Source organism: Lissotriton helveticus, chromosome 11 (assembly GCF_964261635.1).
Source record: "Lissotriton helveticus chromosome 11, aLisHel1.1, whole genome shotgun sequence".
Lineage (NCBI taxonomy): Eukaryota > Metazoa > Chordata > Amphibia > Caudata > Salamandridae > Lissotriton > Lissotriton helveticus.
In genome coordinates this window covers 65966848-65991087 of record NC_136072.1, presented here as the reverse complement: position 1 = coordinate 65991087, position 24240 = coordinate 65966848, and the positions used below count along the sequence as shown (strand labels likewise).

The window sequence follows — 24240 nt, the reverse complement described above, 5'->3', positions numbered from 1 at the left end:
GTTGTTTTGTGTATCTTAAATCATGTTTTCTTTCAAAGGCATTGTTAGGTTTTTATTTGTATTGTGTATTTTGAACAGTTGGAGCTTGAAATCAGAGCAGGACTCTCAGGACATGGGCTCTTGCGCTTGGAGAATAACTACCTCTTACACGTCTCACCTATGGTGTATTGTCTCCTTACAACACCTTTCACACAAATCTGCACAGAATACCATTTTAACTGGAATACGCGGTCATTGCTCTGTACACTCTGCAGAGAGGCCAAGGATTGGATGGTCATGTTTTATGAACACCTTCTCTGACCCACTGAGAGGCTCAGTAAACTCCCTCCCAACTCCCAAGCTTTCCAATTGTTGAGCGTAATACAAGCCTGGAGGTGAATCTGTTCCAAGTAAGCACTATACTAGAGTAACATGCTGCACTGAAAGATAATACAGAAACACTGCATTTTAGAAATAGCTTACACTCTTACAGAATGCAAGATTAAGTAAAACATGGAGAAACGCCAACAGGAATTAAATGGCTAACTTGGACTACCGCCAACCTTTTATACATTCGTTGTTCAAAAATCGGTCTGCTTTTGTCATAATGGGAATTTTATTTGTTTGGTTTCGAATGGAATGTTTACTGCTTGTTTTCAAGATGTGCTTTACCTGCACGCGCCTTGCATTCTAGGTTATGTTCCATATTCCTTTCTGGAGTGTTATACTTGCAATGCATAGGCAGCTGGGCTCTGGCCACCGCCTCTGCTGCTTGGGACATATATATGAAGATTAAAGTTCCTTTAATACTTACCTCGTCATCACCACAGCGTTTTCTCTCACAAAACGTAAGGTTCAAGCACCACACAACTCTCGGAACTCGGCTCGAGCCGTAAACCGCCGCCTTAGAACCTTGCAGAGCACAACGTTCTAAGACATACCAATGTGCAGGAGCAAAACAGGGGGGAAGGGGTGGGGGGTGCAGGAAACGGGTATAACATTTTTTTTTTACAAGAAGTAAAATTAATGAATGTGACGCGCGCCCCCTACTCTCCTGTGCCGGGATTTTCCTCTTCCCTCGGGTCTATTGTACTTTGGTCTGCCCCGCCCCCCCTGTTATCTCGGTGGATTGTTCCGCCCCTTTTCTTGCACGCGCAGGGCGGGCAGTGGCGCGAGCAGAGAGCTGAGAGACAAGAGGCTGAAGCTGAAGCCTGAAGCTCGCAGAGTCAGGAAAGGAGGAAGAGGAAGGGTAGGCCGGGAGGGACCTGGGAGCGCAGACATGTCCGACTCATGTTTGGGAAGTGAAACTTAGGGAGGGGAGCTCCAGCATAAAGAGGAGGGAGACTCTCTGGGGCTCCAGACAGCCGCAGAGGAGGAGCACAGAGGCAGGACACCAGCAGCAGGGCAGAGGGTGTACAGCACAGCTTTCCAAACTTTTCATGTTGGTGACACACTTTTTGGAGATGCATCATCTTGTGACACAGTAAGGCAGTGTAGTGAGTGAGCGAGCCCGAACCACCTAAGGGGAGGGGAGGGGAGGGGGTGGGGGGGGGGGTACTGGGGTCTCCCCCCTGAAGAACAGGGGGGAGGGCGGGGGTCTCCCCCCTGAAGAACATTTTGAAATAAAAGGTGGGCAAATTGTCTCCCTCGGTCTGTCTCCCTCCCTCTTGTCTCCATCCCTCTGTCGCCCTCCTCCCTCGGTCTGTCTCCCTCTCTCTCTGTCTCCCTCTGCCTCCCTCCCTCTGTCTGTCTCTCTCTGTCTCCTCCCGCTCCCTCCCTCTCTGTCTCTCTGCCTGTCTCAGTCTCTGCTCCTGTCTGTCTATCCCTGTCTCTGCCTCTTATCTGTCTCTCCCTGTCTCTCCCTGTCTCCCTCCGTCTCCCTCTCTGCCTCTGTCTGTCCCTGTCTCTGTCTCCCTCCCTCTTTCTATCTCTCTCTGTCTACCTCCCTATCTCTCAGTGTCTCTCTCTCAGTCTCCCTCCCTCTTTCTAGCTCTCTCTCTCTCTCTCGTCCTCTGTCTCCCTGTGTCTCACTCACTCTGTTTCTCTCTCTCTCTCTCTCTCTCTCTCTGTCTCTGTCTCCCTCTCCCTCCCCCTCCCTCTGTCTCCCTCTCCCTCTTGTCTGTCTCCCTCTTGTCTGTCTCCCTCTTGTCTGTCTCCCTCTTGTCTCTCTCCCTCTTGTCTCTCTCCCTCTTGTCTGTCTCCCTTGTGTCTGTCTCCCGCTTGAACATTCTCCCTCCCTCTGTCTCCATCCCTCTGTCTCCCTCCCTCTGTCTCCCTCCCTCTGTCTCCCTCCCTCTGTCGCCCTCCCTTTGTCTCTGTCCCTGTCTCCCTCTCCCTCTCTCTCTGTCTCCTCTCTCTGTCTCCCTCCCTCTGTCTCCCTCTATCTGTCTCCGTCTAGCTGTTTCCCTCTCCCTCCCTCTGTCTATCCAGGACTCCCTCTCTCTGTCTGTTCCCCCCCCTCTGTCGCCCTCCCCCCTCTGTTTGTCTCCATTTATCACCCTCTGCCTCCCTCTCTCTCTCCCTCCCTCTGTTTCCCCTCCCTCTGTCTCCTTCCCTCTGTTTCTGTCTGTCTCCCTCGCTCTGTTTCCCTCCCTCTGTCGCCCTCCTTCTATCTGTCTCCCTCCCTCTGTCGCCCTCCTCCCTCTGTCTGTCTCACTCTGTCTGCCACCCTCTGCCTCCCTTCCCCTGTCTCCCTCCGTCTTCCTCACTCTGTCTGTCACCTCACCCCAGCTTCCCGGGCACACACGCAGCCGCACCCGAGCACTTCACAGGTCTTTAAAAGACCATGGAGCAGAGTGTCTAGGAATGCCTCCTAATTAGCAGCAGGTATGTGCTAAGTGCCCGCGACACACCCACCCTTTGCAGGCGACACAGTTTGGAAAGCTCTGGTGTACAGGAACAAGACACAGGAGGCTATCCTTAGGAGGCAGACAGGGTGCACTGAGACAGGAAGCCGCCAGCAGCAGATGTAGAGAGTGTACATAGCAGTTTTTTCCTTCCCTTGTTAGGGCCTCGTTTCTCGGTCAGATACATCAATCGTCACCTTCCACAAAGCCCTATTCTAATCGTAAGTCGTTGGTAACAAACTTGACAACAAGTACAAAAGCTATCCCATTGACCTTTTACCGGTGAAGGAAAAAGGTCACTTTAGTCAAATACATACAGCAAATAACTACATTTAATCCACCTGTTTTCATCCGCCTTCTCCTCTCCCCTGTCACTGACCGGTTCCTGGGGATGAGGAAAAAGGACAGAAGACAGATTAGTGGCCCCTCCGCGCACCCCCCCCTTCCAGGTAAGGGCTGGGGGACCCCTTGGGCCCTCAGCTGTCGTCTTCTTCGTTGCCTGTGCCTTCCAGGGTCCCCCCCATGTGAGGTACTCCTGAGCGCCACCCGCGCCCAGTGCTTTAAATGGGAAAAAAATAGTGCAGGTAATCATGTAAATGTGGCGAGTGGGCCGGGCTAGGGCGTGGCCATAGGCAAGACATGAAATACTTATTGACTTCTATACTAGTTGTAGCACATACCAAAACACATGAGAAATGGTTTCTATGAACAAAATAAGTTTAAACGTTACACAAAACAAAAGACAAACACATTGATATTTTAACACTTCCGGGTTTTGTAATATTTGCAGCTTGAATACTGTTATTTGCTGTTACTTGGCACATTACTATATATTCTTCAGCATGCAGACACACAGAGAAAGAAACCAACAGATGTTCACACACAAAGCATTCTACACATTTCCTTTAACATTCCCCCAATAGTGTCTCGATTTCCTCCCTCTTTTCTCTCACATGAAAACACGCACAAGTAAGCAGACAAACAAGCAGACACTTGCACAAAAGAATCAGGTGGGATTAAAGCCATTTTAACCACTTATCTCCCATGGCTTTCTTAATTGCACTGTCACCGGGCTACCTCGATTCCTTTCAACACAGCATGATGGTGAAAACCCAGATATCATGCAAATGAGCCCACACTGAATAGTTCAGCTGGGGCTCAGCTCACAGCTACACAAGTGTTTTGACTGTCAGAGACAGGTTACCAGCCCTGGTAGCAATGCGCCTATCCTTTAATGAGTACCGGTACTCTGCTCGGCAGTAGAGAAATGCAGGTACTTGGAGTGATAAAAATGAGAAGTGCCGGTACTCGGTACCTGTGAGTACCGGCCCATTTAAAGCACTGCCCGCGCCCCAATCAAATAGTGAGTTCCAATAAGGCAGCGCTGGTTTACATACCCTCGCCATCCCCATTTCCTCCTGTCCAGGGTGCTGCAAACGGCCTTTGAAGTGACCAATCCTGGCCCAGAGAGGTGAGAACCCTTCCTGCGCCAGGGGTCAATCCTGGCGCCAGATCCTTATCTTGGGGCAGCCCTGCCCCTTCCTCTAATGTGTGAGGTATCCTCCCCCAGTGGACCCCTGGTAGTACCCTGGGCCTTTAGGGAAAACAGTGAGTTGTGTTTTTCAAGGAAAGGATGGTTCTGAGTCAGCTTAAGATCACCAATCAGTCCATAAAGTAACATGCATATTACATTATTTGCCATTATGACCCAGGGCTCGTGGAAACTAGAGTATTGTGTCGCCAGGTTCATTTAGAACTGCACTGCTTGCTTCACCCTCACCTGCGAGGTTTCCACCCTTGGCTTGGTACCAACACAATCTTGACAAGCAGTAGGACCTCCTAGCATTGTATGTTGCTGGTGTAGTGCATGGGTACTCACAAACATTTTTCCAGGGGCCGTAAAGTTGGTGTGACGGAGGGCTTCATTGATGTCAGTGGGAGAGGGGGATGTAAAGTGGGTCTGCTGGCTGAACTCTATTGCGCAATGTGGAACCAGAAAACCTGGGATGAATCCCGGCATCTGCACTTGACCAAATTGTGTGACCCTGGGCAATTGTTTCATTTCAACTTACCTCATTTTTTCTTCATTGTTGCATATAAGAGGACTCTGAAATATATGATGTTAGGATGCGTGCTGTACAAAACTATCTCCTGTGCTTGAATGTAATCACTAATGACATTGTTGTCAAGGGGGTGGGGGTATGAACGTTTCTAAATTCATGTTTGAAAACCATCACTTAAAAAAAACTTCTGAATGCATCGCTATAATTTGATTTACTAAGGTGAAATGGTTCTACAAGGCAATTAAATACACTTTTGGAATTTTTGATAGGACTATCGTATTTTTTACACGTTTGCTGGCTTTAAAAATTAAGGTGTTCCTAAACTTAAGGGCCTAGTAACTTTCTTTTTGTGTAACAGCAATTAACCTTTAAATAAGTGTTTTCTGTATATTCAATTTTTTTTAAATATTAGTCCTGAGTCGAGTAAAGAGCAGCCCAGTGCTGCTGCTGCTCAGGGGCTACAGAGGCCCAAAATGCAAAGCAAAACAGCTGGTATGGCCGACTTACTCAAGAATGGAAATGGGAAACGTACTTCTAAAGGTTCTAAATTGATGTGTGCCCAGTGCTTTTTTTGCACTGACTCAGCCTCTGCTCCGAGTGCAATCTCTGGCTCCTCGTATGCTGACTGTGACTTACACAGAGCTACACACGTGTGCCAAGCACCGCTTGTGAACAGCAGTTCTGCTCTTGGGCCTGGCACCTTGTGTGCACTTCGCTGCCAGCGTGCCTGGTACCCTTTATACGTAGCACCCAGGTGGGACCCACACGGTCTCTACATACCAATCTGTGCTACCCTACTGGCACCCCATTGGTTTGGCAAGAACCCTTTCCTCATTAAGTGGCAACTTCCCACATGGCCAAAACCGACCTGTATGTTGCCCTCCATAGTACTCGGGGTCCCCAGCACCGCCTCTGCATACGGGTACTTTCAGCAACCTCTCTCCACAGCACCCACCTCTGTGCCCCGCAGATAGTCCCTCCCTCGGTATGTGTGTGCCCAGTACACTGTTTACATGTAACCCATATGGTGTGCCTCAGCACTCGCATGATGTGTCCTCTTGTGAGTGCCCAGCGCCTCTTTAGATAGGCCTGCTGCCCTGTGGTCCCTGTGTGTGGTGTAATGTGGTCACGGACGGTCCCGCACCCGGAGGGGTGGATGTGGACCACTAATTGAATATAAACCCAGGTGACCTAAATGTGTTAATTGGGGGAGGGTTTTTTGGGTGTGAATAAAAGAGTCCTGGTGTAACTAGGAAGGTGAGCAAACTACTTCCTGTGTCTACTTACTACAACATAACATTTTGGCGACAAAGGTGGCCCAGTTTTCTTCTTTGTTTGATGGGATTGGCTGTTTAAAAGATCGTATGATCAAACTTTATATTGATGATTCCATCCAGTCAGTCGCTTTACGCCATAGGAGAGTGGCTTTCCATCTTCAGCCGAAGGTAGAAGCTGAACTGGTGAAATTGGAAATGGCGGCTATTATTGAACGGGTGGATGGTCCCACTCCTTGGGTGTCCCCCATTGTGGTGGCTCGTAAACCTAAGCAGACTGGTGAAGTCCGCATTTGTGTGGATATGCGGATACCTAATCTTGCGATCAAACGTGAAAGGCACCTCACCCCTACCGTGGACGATATTGTGGTAGAGGTGAGGGGGTCACGTTGGTTTTCCAAGATGGATATTCGTGCTGGTTACCATCAGCTGATGCTTGACTCAGCTTCCCGTGCAATTACCACGTTCTCTACACATGTGGGTTTGCAGAGGTATAAGCGTTTGAGTTTTGGGGTCTCCAGTGCTGCAGAAGTCTTTCAGGACACCATACGGGGGGATTCTCTCTGGCCTGGATGGTGTGATTAATGTCAGCGACGACATTTTGGTGCATGCCCCTACTTCGGATAAGCATTTCTGTCGTCTTAAGGGTGTGTTTCAGTGTTTGGTGGACAATGGACTCACACTTCATAAAGAGAAATGTGTATTTCTGAAGACTGACATTTCGTTCTTTGGGTATCGTTTTTCACAGGATGGTGTGTTGCCGGATCCCATGAAGGTGTGTGATATTCAGACTGCTCCTGCTCCCACTAATGTGTCAGGTGTGCGGAGCTTTATGGGGATGGTGAACTATTGTGGCCGTTTTATTCGCAATCTCACTGATCTTACGGCTCCTTTGACAGAACTTACTAAGGCTAATGTTGTGTGGGATTGGGGCCCGGCGCAGGAATGTGCTTTTCACGCTACGGAGCAGGCCCTTTCTGCGGATACCACCTTGTGTACTTCAATCCTGAACTGGACTCTGAGTTGTCGGTGGATGCCAGTCCCTTGGGTTTGGGGGCTGTGCTTTCTCAGCAGCAGAGTAATGGGGAATGGGCCCCAGTGGCGCATGGCAGTCGTGCACTTGTAGTGTAGTTCCTATTTCCCTTGTAGGTTCTGCGCATTGGAATAACATACACAATAGGCTTGGCATAGGACTGAGGTCTGTATGCCCCTATTATGTATATTAAACTTAATTACTGTGTACCAGCTAGCTCAGAGGCCACTAGAAACTTCTTGAAGACAAGAAGGGAATAGCTTCTAGCAACCACATAACATAAAACCCTGATCCCTCAGGATCGTGGAAACAATATACTACTTTTCACTCATCAAAGAGAAGTACATAGAAGAAACAGTCGGTGTGTTTACAATAAAATTAATTGCACAGTTGTTATTCTAGTACTGGTTATATGTGCTGCGACAACTGTTGGACAGTAGCAGAGAATTATGGGCAGCATTGCAGTTAAATAAAAAGGCATTGTATAGTTCTACCATTTTGTAATAGTAATGAACACATACATGAAATACAGAATGCATTAAGATAAAGCCTATACCCCTATGATGCCTAACTAGATGTACCTAAGTGTACCTAGCATGTGTGTAGGTCTTAGAGAGCCAAGAACCCCCCCTAGGATTTAGTCTAACCCCATTACCTTAATGGGACTTCATCCTGATTCTCGAGCTGGACCCTCCAGGGTGGGTGAGTGACTTCTGCCAGCTGGAGCTGTGGCATGACGCAGATTGCAGCGTCTCCGGTCAGAGTGTCGGCATGGAAGTCTCGGTCTCCTCTGCCTTGCTTGGGCAAAGGGAGGTATATTTATACCAGATAGGTGCCTAAGAATGTTAGTATTGACGTAAGAGTGGTTCATGCATATTTAATGAGTTCTTGGAGAAATCAATAATCCTGTGCTAGGGAAAATCCCAAGAGCTAAGGGTCTGTTTCTAAGAATTCCTGGTGACTTAGGTTAGTCACTGTTGGACATGGAGATTATGTATTTAGGATGGACCGTCTTCAGCAGCCAGAGCACACATCAGATAAGGGACAGCCTCTGTTGCTCGTTATTGTAAAGGGAGGGCTAATGTAGGTGAAAGGGCCTTAACTGGGTGAAAGGGCCTACCTGTCTCTGTGGCATGAAGGATTTGTGCCTCTGAAACGGTGCACCTATGTTAGGGCCTCAATTTAACATATAACACACTGACTGCAACTGAACAACGGTATTCTCATATCAAGAAGGAGGCTATCGCCATTCGCTGGGGGTGTCGTCATTTCCATTTGTATTTGTATGGTCAGCCGTTTGCTGTGCATACGGACCATAAGCCACTCATTCCGTTATTCATGGGTTCCTCATCTAAGCCTCCCCCACGGATTGAAAAATGGATCCTGCAGTTACAGGATTATTGTTTTTCTGTGGTGTTTCGTCCTGGGACTCTAAATCCTGCTGACTATCTTTCCCGGCACTTTCGCCCTGCTACTCCTGGTGAGGAGTCTGATGCCGAGGATACCGAGGAGTATGTACGTTTGGTGGTGGAGCGGTCCAGACCTCTTCCTATTTTCTTGGAGGTGATTTTGGCATCTACAAAACAGGATGAGTGTCTCCAGCTTTGTATCACTGCTGTGTGTTCTGGAAAATGGGATGTGCTGGTGGGTTCCGCTAAATGTCGTACAGAGGGTGCTAGATCAACTTTGACGTCTCTTTATAATGTGCGGGATGAACTGGTTATGTCCCCGGAGGGGTGTTTAATGGGGGGTCCACGGTTGGTGATCCCTGGTTACCTCCAACAAAGAGTGGTTGATCTGGCCCATTTGGCTCACCAAGGGGTTGTGCAAACCAAATCCAGGTTGAGGTGCAAGGTTTGGTTTCCTGGCCTGGATGCCTTGGTGGAGACTGCTGTATTGTGTTGTGCACTCTGTCAAGCTGCTGGGGCTGGTGATGTTCCAGCTCCTATAATCATGGAAGATATCCCTTAATTCCCTTGCCAGCCAGCAAGTGCCGACTTTGGGTGTTTGCCAGATGGGCGTCATATGCTGGTAGTTATTGATGACTTTTCTAAATATCTCGAGGTAGAGCTGCTGGACATTACAACTGCTTGCCGCACGATTCCTTTATTTGAGAAGATCATGGCAACTCATGGTTTGTTCACTGAGCCAGGTACTGATAATGGTCCTCCATTTTCAAGTCAGGACTTTTCAGCCTATCTACGATCCAGAAGTGTTTGTCATAGAAAGGTTACTCCCTTGTGGCCTCAGGCCAATGGGGAAGCTGAGCGTTTTATGCGCACCCTGAATAAAGCTATTCGGATTGTTGTGGCTGATCGTCAGGATTTGGACTGTGCTCTGTATGATTTTTTGAGGGAATATCGGATGACTCCTCATTCCACTACGGAGGTTAGTCCGGTGTCCTTTTGCATGAACAGGCCAATGGGTGATTTTGTCCCACAGATGGGGCGGTGTCCAGCAAACATGCTTTGGTTGTAGATGAATTACGGAAACAGAAGGTGAAGAATGATAGGGTCTCTTTCAGGCGCCGGGCAAGAACTGGTTCTATTTAGGTGGGGGACACTGTGATGGTGCGGAATCGGCATCCAAAAGGAAAATTTAGTCTGCCCTTTGAGCCTGAACCCTGGATTGTCCAGTCCATTCATGGGACTAAAATTACTGCGGTGAGAGATGGAGTGAGCATCTCTCAGGATGTGTCCTTTTTTCAAAATTGCCGGACTCCTAGTGATACCCTGGTGGAGGACAATGTGGCACCAAGTAGTGGTATTTTGTTTTTAGATGATGAATCCGGGGATGACGTGGATCCGGATAGTGGGGGTCTGTCTCCTGAGCCAGTGGTGGACAGCGGTGGTCTTCCTATTATGGGTCATATGATGCCTGAACAAGGTGGTGTCATTCCTTCTGTATTGTCTCCTGGTGTGTTACATGAATCTGCACCATTACCTTGTCCTGCTGGATCGCAGGGGCCTGAGTACAGTTCCCAGCGAGGGGGTGTTGAGAGATTCCAGCTTCGTCCATGCCCTGCCAGATCCTCAAGGTTGAAGGGTTATGTAACCTGTTTAAATCAAATGTGGATAGGACACTTGTAACCACTTTGCCAGAAGATATACATTGAAAAACCCTCATAAACGCCGTGTATTCCGAATAGCGGTTTATCTTATTCTCCGCCCCACACTGGCGTTGTGGCAATAGTCATAGGGTTTGACAATTTGTACTGTGCCAGCCTCGCCCGAGGCGATCTCTGGTGTATCGTGGCAGTATCCAGAGAAAAGGTTTTACCCCACTGGTAAGTATTCAAAGAAGTAAAAATAGTCTCCAATCTACAAACTCAAATGTATTCACGTTGTTGGGCAACTATAGTAAAATTGATAAGTGGGTATGCTCTTAGGACTGGGTAAAGGGTCCTTCGCATATCACTTTAAGGAGTACGTCAAAGGGTTATGTAACCTATTGAAGTGGAACTTGAATTGTATTATAGTCTTTGGGGATTATGTTTTGGGTGGATTTAGTTGTTTGTTTTGATTTTTCTGTATTATTGTTTTTCCTTTGTGGGTTAAGGAGGAGTGTAATGTGGTCACGGACGGTCCCGCACCCGGAGGGGTGGATGTGGACCACTAATTGAATATATACCCGGTGACCTAAATGTGTTGATTGGGGGAGGGGTTTTCAGTGTGAATAAAAGAGTCCTGGTGTAACCAGGAAGGTGAGCAAACTACTTCCGGTGTCCTGTGTCTACTTACTACAACATAACATGTTGTACCTGTGTGCCCAGACCACTCTAAATAAGGCATTACAAGTCAAGTACCCTCCATATACAGTCCTCTAGGTGCCCAGTGCCTTCCCACATAAGGTGCATAATATCCAGCACCTGCTCCCTTTTATGTTGCCAGGGCCACTGCATAGTGCCAACGCGATTAGCCGACACCCTCTCCGCAAGGCACCCGCGGGTCTCCAGGTCCTCTTTACAAACTTCCACCCCACAATGCCCATTCTCATGTGCCCTGGACAGTGACCAGCGCCTTCTTTGCCCAGTACACTCTTCTGCATAGCGCTCTTGTGGATATGGATCCCTTTCACCACAGCTCTCGGCGCTATGTTCACAGGTGACTCACAGAGGATAGGACGGCCCTTGTTGCTGAAGTAAGGCATCGCTGTGAGGCAGGATAGGGGCTCATTTCAATGTCACTTTTTAGGTCTCGCCCTGCGATTGCAGGCCAAAGGCCTGCTGTCGCAGAGCGAGACTATTGTTATCATTCCGGCTTTCAAGGACTCAAAGGGAGCCGGAGAGGACAAGAGACTGGCACGCGCACACAAGCAGCAGCCTGCCAGGATCAGGTCGCGCGCGTCAACACGCGCTCCGATTCCGGCAGGCTCTTCCCAACACATGCACAACACACATACAGCCCCCCCCACGCATACACACACACATACATACAGAACCCCCGCATACACACACGCACGCACACACATACACAGAGAACCCCCGGCACTTACACACACATCCCCTACCTCATCTCGGCGTCTTCGCGCTCCCTTGCCCCCGCTCTTCTGGTGCGCGCGCACCACTAGTTTCGATTCCCGCGTCGGCTCCTCTGTGGTGCGCGCGCACCACAGGTTTCTATTTAAACAGCCAATCAGGAGGCAGAACTCCTTTTAGACATGCTCCCTCTCTGGTCCGCTATCATTTTTTAACTGCACGGTGCGTCGTGGCCCCAGCAAAAACGGCAGCATGGGCCAATCACCTTTGTTTTTGCTTATTATTTCCGTAGGCAGCTTTTGGTTATGCGCAGCCCACGTCACTAAAGAGACACTTTGTAATGAATAAGGGCAATCATGAAGATTACTGGTGAGTAACCGAGGGATTTTAGCTATAGCTAGCTTTACCCGTGCATAAGACATTACGTTACCATCCCTTAAAAATGAAAAACACATCTGAGCAGAGAGATTAGCCTTTGGCTCCGCCTTTTTTGTAGCTGAAGTTTTCGTTTTTCTAGTGTCCCATTTTAGGATGGTATCAAGCACATAGCTTTTCTATTAAAGACGGGTGCTGTGGCCTGGCAAGACTGTCTCCGGGTACAGCTCTGGATTCATGCCATAACACTAAAAGGTGTATCTTCTACCGCCAATGTTGAATCTTCTATGTAAAATAAAACGTCCGCTATTTTTTCTGCCTTTTTCTATTACCTCCGAATATCGAGCTCACTAACTCTAAATCAAATCATGTTTTGAAGCGGCTATGATTTTGAAATGCAATCAAAACTGTTACGGTAAAAAATAAAAATCCCAGACTAATTCAACGTTGGAAGCCGCTTTCTTAGAGGCGTCTCTCAATAAGTAGAACTATAAGTTACGAGAAAGTGAGATGGTCAGGCCTTTGTTAAAGGGACAGTGTATCTTGTTTTCTCAGCGGGGAAAAAGTAATGTTCAACACATTTTACGTACACTTGTAAGAACGCAGCAGTTTGAGCTTTTACTTCAATTGTACGGAAGCTGTTAGTACAAATGAGCATTGGTTACGAGAGCTGGCAAGAACTGGGACGCCATATTGAACAAGCATTTGCAATGCAATCAGTCTTGCATTTACTGCGAGTTTAAGCTATTGGCATTGTTAATGACAATGCGTTTTTTTTACCAAAACATAAATAAAAGGCATTGTCATTTACAATGCCAATAGCTCAAACTCGCGTAAATGCGAGACCTGTTGCATTGTAAATGCTTTTTTTTGTGCGTGTGGTTTTCTGTCTTTTTTACCTCGTGCTGGACCGTTGCAGGTGCTTAGCGGTTTGCTGATTCCATTATAGAAGAGGGAGAGCGCTTCCACAATGTAAGGCCAGTTTTTTTCAGGATTTTTTCTTTTGTGTTGTTGTATTATATATGCGTTTCTTTTTAAATGTGTTTTAAATATCTTTTTGCTGGCGGAACGGGGTTGGGTACCATCATGGCCATACAGGCTGCTCTAATTCCCCATTCCCAGCTGGTGCCCCTGCAGTCGCGGCGCTCTCTGTGTGCTCCTCCAGCTCTTCGTCCTCGTCCACCGCCTCTTCCTCGCCCTCCCCGCGCCTGGCCACTCCGGCCACAGCCCCTCCGACCGCCTCCAGTGCAGGACTCCTCCTGCCAGAGCCCTTACTGCCAGCAGCATCCAACCCTGGCAGCGGCGGCGCAGGGAGCAGCATTAGCACCAGCTAAGGCAGCAGCAGCCCCAACCTCCTCCCGGGCAGCTGTGGCATCAGCGGTGGAGCCTGCACCCCCGGGCTGGCCGTGGCCATCAGCACCACCTCTGCGACCAGCATCGCGAGAGTACTTTAAAACTCATGCTCACATCGGTCTTCTGAAAATCAAATTATCCTGTCGCACATCCCCCCTCCCCACTTCCCGAACACTTACTGTACAACTGATCCCCATTCCCGTCTGAAAACGTACCCTGCAGCCATACCTCTCTAACGCTCCCACCCTAGAGCGAAACTTTCCTGCAGCCCGGCCCGAGGACACACATGCGAAACCACAAAAAACACAAAACTCAACTCACTTGTGCACCCCACCCCCCAAAGCTGAACACACCATCGCAGACATTTAACTGTCTCCGTCCAGTCACGTGGCACCACTTTGTGATATTATGTTGTGTGTGTTTGTGCAGCGCTAAATGAGGTGATACAAGTGCACTTGTGATCAGAAACTTGGGCTCACACTTCTCAGGGCATGATTAAAAGTGTGCACCTCGTCGTCCGACTCTTCAGATCATGTTTGGACATTGTCACGTACATACATGATTCCCTTTAGTCTGCAACTGTGGGCCGTATACAACTTAAAAGATAAACAAGCACAACTGGCAGCAAGCTCTCCACCCGAGGATCACGTTGTATGTGTGTGTGTGTGTGTTGGGGGGGGGGGGGTTGTTGAGCCTGCCCGGGATTCGGCAGCGAGCATGCAGGCGCGTTAAATTGCTAATCGGAGGCCGGGGAGTTGGGAGAGGTGTCTGGAGGGAAATCCTGAGCAGGGAGAGCACAGAGTAGCGAAGTGGGTCAGAGAGGTGCATCCGAGCTAAGAGGCGGGAGTGGAGGCCCGGGGAGGGCTGACTGACGGTGCTGGAGCCCTCATAGGAGGGCAGGCGGTTCTGCCTCACCCGGGGAAGGCTGTAGTGTGACCGGGACAGAGAGAGGCCAGGGTAGACCATGCACCCCATCCTCTCAGGACTGGTGTACTTTCAGGGGGGCTGGGGTGAACTGATAAGATGTTAGATTGCAGAGCCCTCATACAGTTGGTCCGGATTCATGGCATCACCAAGTAAGCAGGACTTGGGAAGGGTTTAAACCCACTGCCTCCTTCCGTGCAGCAGAGACATCCCCTAAACTCTAGAGGACTTTGGTCAAAGCGGGGGGGGGGGGGTAGTTGGGGGGGGGGACGGCACAACTGACGCCATCCGAATCTTTGAACGAGACACGTTGGAAGATCACCGAGATGCGAGTTCCCTTCATGCGGGGAAGTGCAGGGCACAGTTAGTATGTGAAAGAGATTGTGGGAAAGGTGCAGGAAACACCCGATCATGTAGGCATTTACAGGCTATAGCTGCATTTGCCTACTTAGTAGTAGCAGCCAGCAGTAGATATCACAACTCATACGCACACACTACATTGATGTGTTTTTAGGGAGTAGTCACGGGGTGTTCTGTGTGTGGTGTCAAGTGAATGACAACACAGCTGGTCTGAGGGTATATGAGTGCAAACTGATTCCCGTACCTTGCAGGTTGCCGGAGTGAGCGCTGCGGGCTCTTCCCAGCACCACCACCTCCCCCCCCCCCCACCCCAGGGGCTGTGTGGAGACGTCCCTCCCTCTGCTAGCTTTAGATTCGGCACCAAGCATTTATATGAAGACGTCTCTCTCGGGTAGCCAGCATGGCTGCAGCCGGGCTGCGCATGCCGTGCAGTGTACTGATATCAAGGACACACACTCCATGGAGTGCTGGAGCCTCCGAGACGCCTGCCTGACGCCACTGCATGGCTGAGGGTTTCCGTTCCTCGAGGGAGTCATTCCCCTCGGGGTGTCCTGACGAGGTTTCCTCGCTCCTCCTGTGGGAGAGGGCCGTTACAGGTGCAGGGTGCATGGAGTACGGGGCTCCCCAGTCCCTTCTGGAAGAGTAGGTGGAAACAAGAGCAACGGTGAGCTCCTCTCTTCCAAAGGTGGTTTTGTTTAAGGAAAGGGGGTTTCTCTAGCCCCCGAGGACCCCAACTTAAAGGTCATTATTGAAGGGAACTAAACAGTTACCTTTTTGCCACAAAGTCACGAACACACCACTGAAGTGCTTCCAAAGACCAACAGGGCTGATGTTCATGGTGGGCACACTTCGGGCGTGTAATCCAAGCCTGGATGCGAGGAGTACCTCGGGCAACATCAAATGCTGGAAACGAAAGCACCAGACGCAGTAATGCTTTCAGCATTTAAAATAATAATAGGGTGTACTACCAAATCAAACATACCACGCAGTTTGCAAGCAGTCCCCACCGGCTATAGAAAATGTCTCGGGTAGAATCGTCTCTGAAGTACACGTGCACCAGTGACCCGGAAGGAACACGCAGAAGACAGAGTGTCTCTTTAGATGTAACCTTTCCTTCTGAGGGATCAGTTCCATGGCCCCACTCGGCCTCCATACACTCTGCCCCATGGTGGGCGAGAATCAGTGGCCTCCGAGAGGTGACCCCCTCTCATTCGGAGCCAGAAGACACAGTCACTCGGTGGGGTGAACTTCTGTGCCTTCTGACAGGCCAGTCACTTGCTCCCCACAGAGCCCCGAGACACACATCCACACAGTGGGCAAGGTTCCAGGCCTCTGAGAGGCCAGTCTCCCTCCCACACGTCTCATAGCCTTCTGGGGGCAAGTATCCCCTTCTGAGAGGTCATCTCCACAGACACGAAATACAAGCACGCATGCACACACAGTGAGTAAATACCAACCACCTTGTCACTGAATTGATATGAAAGAGCACAATTTCGAACCTAGTTTATCACTTTCATTAGTTTCTTTTGAGAGTTTATCTCACATATTTTGCACCAAAAAAGTTCTAATCCATTTCAGCACTACTGCAGGTATGTTCGAAGTCCTCATGTTTAGGGTGTGCATTCGAAAAAAAGATACAACTGGTAGGATTCCCACTCCTGGTCATGGCATACTTTCCGTCAGGCTATACAAGGTACATAAAGGACCCTTGATTTTAGCAGGCCTCAGAATGCCGAAATTCTAGGAGTGTGACATGCCATCTTTAATTCTTTCCCACAAGTGCAACAGGGACTGACCCCTCAGTGTTCGAATGCCCCTCCCCAACCCCTCCCAGGCACTCAGGAGTTTAAAAGACGCGTAGCTTTAGATAATGGATAGTGACAAATGGCGGCTCGTTCTCAGATTGCAGGCAGAGTGCGGTCACCAGCTCCATATGTGATGCGATTGTCAAGCACACGTGGTGTCGCCACTGTGAAACACTGAATATTCACACAATTATTATATCTACATTAGTTGTTTCCGCTACAAGGCAAACCCGCTGTTTGCCTGGCCTGAGTAAACTAAACTAGATTGTTTCACATAATTAATCGTACAAGCATTAGGTAATCGTATTCCATAAGGCTGTGGCACCTTCCTGCCACTGTACACCAGTGATGGGGGTTGTGATCCCAGTCTTACAAAACTGATAACAAAAAAACACTGCAAATTTCACGAAACAAAAGATGATATTCCATATTTTCCATGAAGGGGGCACCAGAACTAAAATACCCAGAATAGGTCAGGTGCTTGAATCTTTAGATCATAGAGTAATGTAACATAGAGCAGCCTAACATCACATAAAACATGCCACAACAAAACCTAACACATAACTTACCACAAGGTAATATAATAAAAACGTTATATTCCATAACTGACCAGGCAAAATTTATATAGCTTCATGTTAAACTATTGCATTTATGCAGTTCGAGCTATTGGCATTGTAAATGACAATGCCCTTCATTTATGTTTTGGTTTTCAAAACATAAATAAAAGGCATTGTCATTTACAAGGCCAATTGCCTAAACCCGTGTAAATGCGAGACCTACTGCATTGCAAATGCTTTTTTTTAATAGGGTTTTTTTTTTGTGCTCATCCTGTCAGACTTTAATCATATTTATTTTGGTATATGAAATATAACATTGTAGCCAATATAGTTCGACATATAGTTAATTAAAGTGAACTCCCATGTGGAGCAGAGGTCAAGTAATGCAACCCATTTCATGTATACTACAAATACATGTTGATATCTACAATTATTTAAGATTTCAATTATTTTTTGATCATGCATGCTGTTTTTGTGCAGAGATATTAACTGACCTTGTACAAATGGTATGTTAGTGAAGTCATTTGTTGCACAGGAAAGTCTTGCAGCTATATATATATATATAGATATATATGTATGCACATGCCTTGGAAAAGTCATATCAACCTCTCATTTCCCTTGGTACAGAGGGAACATAGGACATGTTTACTATTTCACTTGGGGATTATCCCCTCTCTAATTACGTTTCACCGGTAATCTCAAGGCATAAAACGCTCAATCTTGAAACAAATACTCTTTCGCTTTTACATTTTATGTCGGACATTTTTTGCAAAGGTGTATTTACGTTTTCTTGTAATGATCAGGTTTCTTGTAATGCTAACATGAATATATTTGCTAGGCATCTAAATTATCTAGCATACACGGAGAAGGTCTTGGCAGTTGATGGGATGCTCAATTTTTCTCTAGTTATGATAAAAGCCATTATCTTGCATTTACGAGAATTCAAGCTATTGGCATTATAACTTACAATGCCATTTATTTATGTTTTAAAAATGAAGACCAAAATAAAAGGCATTGTCATTTACAATGTCAAAAGCTCAAACTGGTGTAAATGCGAGACCTATTGCATTGCAAATGCTTGTTAATCGCTTCAGGTCTAAGACCAGGAAGGACCCGCCCCACTTAAAGCCTGTCCCGTCCACTGAAGACCCAGCCTAAGGCCCATCCCTTAATGGCCACGCGGACTAGTGCTGCTTCACCGTACCCTCCTCGAGCCTCATCCTGTGATGAGGCCTGTGGCTCCTGTCCCGAGCCCCACCCGACCCTGATGAACCAGCCTCGGGCACCTTCCCCAAGGTAAGGTGACCTAGTGCTCCTGGAAACCTGCCAGCTCACACGGTGGCACAGTGTCCACATGATTTTTTCTCCCTTCACACGGTCACCCGATGAGGAGCCGAAATTACATGCTGCGAGGGAAATGAGCTGAAATTCACTGTAAACAGTAGATTTCTAGCTCCTTTTTAGGTCTCGCCTGTCGATGCGCATGCGCATCAAGCAAGGCGAGAGTATTGGGACTTATCCGCTCTTTATCCACACTGCAAGGAATCGTGGCGATTCCTTGCAGTGCCCGTGACTTTTAAGCTCAATGCGCATGCGCATTGAGCTTAAAAGCGCGTGCACGTCCGTCTTTGTTTACCCGCTCCGCCCCCTCCCCTTCCCGCCGTCTCGCATTTCCCCTGTCGCACTTCTCCTCCCCCCTCCCCTCTCTTCCCTCCGTCTTGTTTATTGTACCCGCTCCGCCCCCTCCCCTTCCCGCCGTGTCGCATTTCTCCTCCCCCCTCCCCTCTCTTCCCTCCGTCTTGTATTTTAGAGCTGCTGCTTGCACTTTTAAGACCTTTAAAATGCTTCCAGGTCACAGCTAAATTGCATCATGCCTCAGCTTGCATTGTAACTTTCCAGTTGTGCTATCTGTCCCCGTTTTCTTTGCTCCTTCCCGTTATCCGTGTTCACTTTGCTACGGCCCTCTCCCCTTGGTAGTTTGTGTTGCCTTTCCAGACCCCCACCGCCCGTTGTCCCCGTTCAATTTCTTCCCGCACCCTCCTGTTTGTGTTTTTACCCCAGTACCCCTCTACCCCTCGCATTTTCCATGTTGTCTTTACTCCCGCCCATCTGGTTACCTCACAGCGCTCGAAGTTACCTCGTAGCGCGATTTTTGTGTAATACGAGTGCGTCTGATAAAAGTAGCCCCTCTGCAATATCACGTTTATGTTGTTTTTTGGACGGAACAAAATATTGTGTAGGTATGCGTGTGTATTTGAAGATACGTATATGACCATTTGTAACTGCGCTTTTATCTTTCTGCTTTTGAACGCACTGATGCTTACAGTTACATCGCTGTTTTTCCGTCTGTTACTGGCATTTCTTGTTGTTTATTTTACCTGCCGTGTCTCCGATCCTTTCGCTTGAGGAGAAAATAACGCTAATATACAATTGCGGCACAGTACACGTGAGCCTCGCCGAGCTCAAGCGCCCCAATGCTGACAATCAATGCATCACTTCACTCGAAATGGCAGAGCAAACACCCGCCCCCCAGCACGCACCACCAAAAGGAATGCTGTGACCCCCAACGGAGCACCACAATGGCAATTACCTCGTACAAACAGCAGCCGCCAACACACAACTCTGAACGTAAACCCGAACAACACGCATGTGCCATCACCAGGCTATCAAATCCACCCGTCATAAGTCAACCAGCAAAGGCCAGAGCACACTGACAAAAGAGAAGGCGGCTGCTCCAGACTGGGACGAGTCTGCACAAAATGCTCCAATGTCCGACATCCCATACAGAACCGCACCACCGTCAGCTCAGCCGAGCTGGTCGAAAAGGGCGAGCTGGTCCATAGAGCCCCACGACAGCGATGCAGCCGCCTGGCTCCATGGAATTAAATGGCCAGCAGGACTGCAGTGCACTAGCACACGACAAATGCTCTTAGACTGTCGTGTCTCCGATCCTTTCGCTTGAGGAGAAAATAACGCTAATATACAATTGCGTAGAATGGTTTGGTTTTTCATTTTTACTCACAGGTTTACTTTACTGGTGGCACTGCCTTTATAAGAGGCCTGCTAAATACTGCTGCTGCTCCAAGAACAGTGCCCGCCTCCACGTCGTGCTGAACTCTGGCGGAAATGACTCTTGCGGTGCGTGTGCCGGGGCGTGGTCACGTGGAATTTAATTTGGAAAAAAAAGGTTACGCAGGCTGTTGTAGACTGCCCCTACCCCCCACAGGACCAAATGCAGTTATTTACTTTGTATGACGCCACATGTAGTGAGTTTGGAAGCGTCCTGCTTAATGTGAGTTCAAGTTGGCAGACTAGTATAGTGTAGACCCGGCCCAAACTGAGTTTTAAAATGACGTTCGGAAGCCCCCCCACCTTTCACTTCTGAAAGATATTGAGTCATTTGACACACAAAAATACTGACTGGAGCACAGAAGTGTGTTTTCACAACAAAGAACAGACGTTAATTGTTACAGCACTGTAGTTTTGCAGCAAAATTGAGTTTGCGATGCACTCGCTATTTTGGAGAGTTGCACTACAAAAGCAGAAAAGCTATGTTAGTGCAGAAACTGTAGCTGTAAAATTAGCTTGTTGTTCACCCCACTCACCCACACTGTACTAGAAACAATTCCTCATTAAAACATGAACTCCAACAAGCAATGTGGCGGCAGAAGGCAAGGCAAGGTGTGGACTACAAGATTACTGGCATGGCAGGCACAAATGATGCGTAGGTCTTTGAGTCTTTGCACATACATACCTAGAAGATCACCTCACACTCACTCACCCTCACCCTCTCTCACCCTCTACCCTCACTCACCCTCAATAGCTCACTCACCCTCACCCTCTCTCACCCTCTACCCTCACTCACCCTCAATCCCTCACTCACCCTCACCCACCCTCACCCTCACTCACTCTCACCCTCACTCACCCTCACTCACCCTCACTCTCACCCTCACTCACCCTCTACCCTCACTCACCCTCACCCACCCTCACTCACCCTCACCCTCACTCACCCTCACCCTCACTCACCCTCACCCTCACTCACCCTCTACCCCCACTCACCCTCAATACCTCACCCTCACTCACCCTCACCCACCCTCACCCTCACTCACCCTCACCCTCACTCACCCTCACTCACCCTCAATCCCTCACTCACCCTCACCCACCCTCACCCTCACTCACCCTCACCCTCACTCACCCTCACCCTCACTCACCCTCACTCACCCTCTACCCTCACTCACCCTCAATACCTCACCCTCACTCACCCTCACCCACCCTCACCCTCACTCACCCTCACCCTCACTCACCCTCACCCTCACTCACCCTCACTCACCCTCACCCTCACTCACCCTCACCCTCAACCCCTCACCCTCACACAGTGCAATAGGTCTCGGAGCATTTGAGTTAGAGCTTTTAGAAATGTTTATGGCTTTTTTTTTTTAATTCTTTAGCATTGGCTACAGGAAACAAAAATGCTAAAGATTTACAAAAAAACCCATAAACAATTCTAAAAGCACTAACTCTAATGCTGCGAGACCTATTGCATTTCCAATGCTTGTTTACAGGCAAGCAGTCAATCTCCATTAAGAGGTGTGAAAACACCCCAGGATATTGGGGGCAGCCTCAGCGACCTTTGTTTTTTTGGGGAGGGGGGGAGGAGGGGCTTGGGGAGGGGCAGAGTGCCTGCCCCCTCCAAGGCCACGCCCCCTCCTCACACAGTGAAACTTGCTTGTAAGTTGGCAGGTGTGCTCCTGCCCCCCTCGCCCACCAGCGTGATCCTACAGTGACCTCAGGGACTTAGCTATCAAGGGTGCAGCAGTTCGGAAATCCCCCAGACCACCAGGGACACCACTGTGGCAGATAGAAGTAATGAAGTGGGGAAGAGCAGAGGGGACAGCTCTCTGAAGGAAGGAGGTGTGAGGTCAGAGGAAATATCCTATATCACAAGACTGGGAGATTATGTTAATGGCGCTGGAGGGAATGGACCTAGTCCCGGCACGTGGGGATGGGGAGTAGGGACCGTACATTGTGGAGGTCATTCTGACGAGATCGGTTAGTACCCGAGGAAGCGCACGGGTTATCCTTATCAGGACTCATTGTCTGACAGTGTACATATCAGATATAGTTGGCTGGAGTTAGCTCAGGGAGGATTTTGTTACCACCAGGAGGAGGGAGGGTTAGAGTATGGGAGGTTTATTAGGGGTGGGGGAGGGTCGTTGGGTGTTTCATTTTGTTCTCTTCTTATTGTAATACAGGACATTATTGCAGGCATACTGCTGATCCGCATTGGAGCCGGAAATGTGAAATATGTCAGAGACATTCGAGGACATTATATTACTCATTCCATTGTACATGACTCAAGTGTTACCCTGTGATTAAGAAAAGACATGGTTGGGGTGAAAACTGAAAAGTTGGCTGTTGTATGCATATGTCGTTATGTAACTGTGTTCTTATGCTCTCACAGCTATGAATAAAGTGTGTTTAAAAAACAAAAGGGTGCAGCAGGTGCAGTGGGACTGGGGCTAAGAGAAATTTTGCTACTATAGTTTTCATCCACCCAGCAGACAGAGGCCCTGGCCCATTTCTCTTTCTTGCATGAGGGACCAGGACACCCTTGCTATGCCACTGGATAACCTGAGCTAGAGCTCATGCCCCTGATCTCCCTTGATCTTCACCATCTTCAGGTGATGCAGCCTAGGACCCACCACTGACCCGAGCTGTTCCCCTGATCTCCACCACACTCCTAAGGACCCGGTATTGGGCTGTTGCTCCACTCTCATACAAGCTCCACCCATGCCCTGCCCTCAGTCTCCGCCCCCACCATTTTCTGACAACTAGACCTAAGGCTCTGCTTCACCACCAGGCATGGCATCACCACTGAGGTATTCCCCGTGATAACTGGAACGAGGGTAGTGCGTACACCTCGACCGCCTACCCTCAGACTCAACCTTACGAGCTCCCTTGTTCAGAGGTCACCCATAAACACGTCCTGCAGAAGCTCCCTTGTTCACCAGGGGTGACCCTCAAACATCCTGCAGAGCTCCCTTGTTCACCAGGGATGACCCTCAAACACATACTGCCGACCTCACTTGGTCACCAGGGGTGACGCTCAAACACATTCTGCAGAGCTCCCTTGTTCACCATAGATGAATGTCAGAAGCGTCCTGCCGAGCACACTTGTTTACCAGTGGTGACCCTCAAACGCGTCCTGCAGAGCTCTGTTGTTCACCAGATATGACCCTCAAACACATACTTCTAGGCTCACTTTTTCACCAGAGGTGATCCTCAAGGACATTGCTCAGAGCTCCCTTGCTCAACAGGGATGACCCTCAAGCACATCCCTTAGAGCTTTCTTGCTCCCCTGAAATGATCCTCAAACACATTCTGCAGAGCTCCCTTGTTCACCATAGATGACTGTCAGAAACGTCCTGCCGAGCACCCTTGTTTACCAGAGGTGACCCTCAAACATGTCTTGGCGATCACTCTTGTTTACCAGTGGTGACCCTCAAACACGTCCTGCAGAGCTCTGTTGTTCACCAGAGATGACCCTCAAACACATACTTCTAGGCTCACTTTTTCACCAGAGGTGATCCTCAAGGACATTGCTCAGAGCTCCCTTGCTCAACAGGGATGACCCTCAAGCACATCCCTTAGAGCTTTCTTGCTCCCCTGAGATGATCCTCAAACACATACTGCCAAGCTCACTTGTTTCACCAGGGTTGACCCTCAAACAGAGCCTGCAGAACTCCCTATTAGAGGTCACCCTCAGACACGTACTGCCGAGCATCTTTTTTCACCAGAGGTGACCTCAAACGTGCTGCTGAGCGCACTTGTTCAACAGTAGTGACCCTCAAACATGTCCTTCAAAGCTCCCATGTTCATTTGAAGTGACCCTCAAAAACATACTGCCGGGATCCTACGATCCGGTATGAGCGAAACCTTCTTCCTCCATTGGCTCGGCTGAAAAGTGACGTGGTTGGGTGGCAGAGACTTCCACTTTCGATGTTGGGACGAGCGGCCCTTTTTAAAAATGATGTCCTTGCCGCGTTTCCTTTATGCCTCCAAAACACCTTAGATGTAGTACCTGCAGGCTATTTCCGCAAAGTGGAGGGTTTGCAGCGTAAACTACTCTGGGACGGCAGGCCACGTATAGCGTTGGGCAAACTAACGCTCCTCTGGTATGACGGAGGGATCGCC

General features: G+C 48.8%; 2 protein-coding genes across 8 annotated transcripts in view; one reads left to right on the top strand and one right to left on the bottom strand.

Annotated features, from left to right (window-relative positions):
• LOC144791017 (cytochrome P450 2J2-like) overlaps positions 1-877 on the bottom strand; it is a 381495-nt gene extending 380618 nt beyond the window's left edge. For both annotated transcript variants that reach the window (XM_078665646.1, XM_078665647.1), the window contains exon 1: positions 794-877. The gene's annotated coding sequence lies outside the window, so the exon portion shown is untranslated. The remainder of the gene's footprint in view (positions 1-793) is intronic.
• Positions 878-1133: 256 nt separating this feature from the next.
• The window catches only part of LOC144790811 (uncharacterized), a 69252-nt gene continuing 46145 nt past the window's right edge, over positions 1134-24240 (top strand). For 4 of the 6 annotated variants that reach the window (XR_013602255.1, XR_013602256.1, XR_013602252.1 and 1 more), the window contains exon 1: positions 1146-1228. The gene's annotated coding sequence lies outside the window, so the exon portion shown is untranslated. Of the gene's footprint in view, positions 1229-1368; positions 1463-24240 lie in introns of those variants that run through there. The other 2 variants (XR_013602254.1, XR_013602253.1) reach the window with 2 other exon arrangements.